This window comes from Orycteropus afer, unplaced genomic scaffold (genome assembly GCF_000298275.1).
Source record: "Orycteropus afer afer isolate SDZICR_OR568_19922 unplaced genomic scaffold, OryAfe1.0 scaffold00149, whole genome shotgun sequence".
Classification (NCBI taxonomy): Eukaryota; Metazoa; Chordata; class Mammalia; order Tubulidentata; family Orycteropodidae; genus Orycteropus; species Orycteropus afer.
In genome coordinates this window covers 2,003,549-2,004,918 of record NW_006921736.1, presented here as the reverse complement: position 1 = coordinate 2,004,918, position 1,370 = coordinate 2,003,549, and positions in this window count along the sequence as shown.

The window sequence follows — 1,370 nt, the reverse complement described above, 5'->3', positions numbered from 1 at the left end:
CACTTTGCAATTGGACTTAAAGCCTCCAAATTGTAAGAATGAACTCCTGTTTGTTAAGGCCATCCCATTTGTGGTATATTCTTGGAAGAGTGGCACTAGGTAACCAGAACATTGTGCTTTGGGTGCAAATTTACAGAGCAGAATTTTATTTACATTCAACGTTTCATGTACATTTAGTTTCACTCCCCAGTTACCATCCCCAACCCTAACCCACTCTCCTCCTTTCCCTTCCCAGTAAACCCCCCCATCTTAATTATGCACTCCTGTGTGTACTGCTTTTCCTCCTTGCAAATGTTGCCCCTCTAATGCCCCACAGCAACCTGCTCCAATGGAGTATGTGGATGCATCACCCTGGGTTGAATGGTCTCCATGTACATCTTATTTACTATTGGACTGAGAGCAAGCCCTTGGAATGAGTTTTATTCCAGACCTGAAGTGTATCCCTGGGCCATGGTCTTGGGGGTCCCACCAGACTCCATATGACCAGTAATTCTGGTCATTATTGTGTTTTTGAATTTTGTTCCAAGTTTTTCCTCCCACTCCATCCATGATCTCCAGTTTTGATCCCTTCCTGAGTGGTTGGCATTGGTAGCCATGCACCATCTAGTTCTTCTGGTCTCGAGGTCCATCATATCCAAATGCCCTTGGTTTTTTGCACTCTTCTTCACTTCTGACAATAGGAGACCATTAGCTGCATCTTAGATGGCCGCTTGAAAGCTTTTAAGACCCCAGTCACAAAGTAGGTTATAAAACAAGATTTTTATGTATTTTGTTGTGCCAATTGAGTCAAGCCACACACACACACACACCCAATACTATGGTCCTGAATAAGCAGATCCATTGGATCTCTTTCCCACAGTGTCTGGCTGTCTATGAGGGATTGTTCTATGTCTGTCTTCTGTTGCTTCTGTAATGATTGCGGGTTTTTTTTTTTTTTTTTTTTAATCACTGGTATCTGCGCAAGATTAGCCTCAGCTGAATCTATCTTTTGTCTAGAGTATACTCCTGTTCACTGAGCCCCATCTGATCTTCTCACTTGTCTTTGTGTTTATCTGTAGCCTGGTGTTTGGTGTTAATACTATCGTGAGTATATGGGTATTAGCCTCTGTCATCTATATCTTATGTGCACAATTCGGCGTCCTCTCTTTCCCCAATGTTATCATGCTGGTCACAGACTCTCCATAACATCCCTTTCATTACCCAATTCAGCATATGGCCCCCAACTAGCCCCAAATTATCCCCTGTCCTTGCCTCCCATCCCCAGTAATCTACAAAGTGAGTTCCCTTCCCTAAGCAAACCCTACCTTGTCTTTTTACAATAATGGGCTCATACAATATTTGCCCTTCTGTGATTGAGTTATTTCACTCAG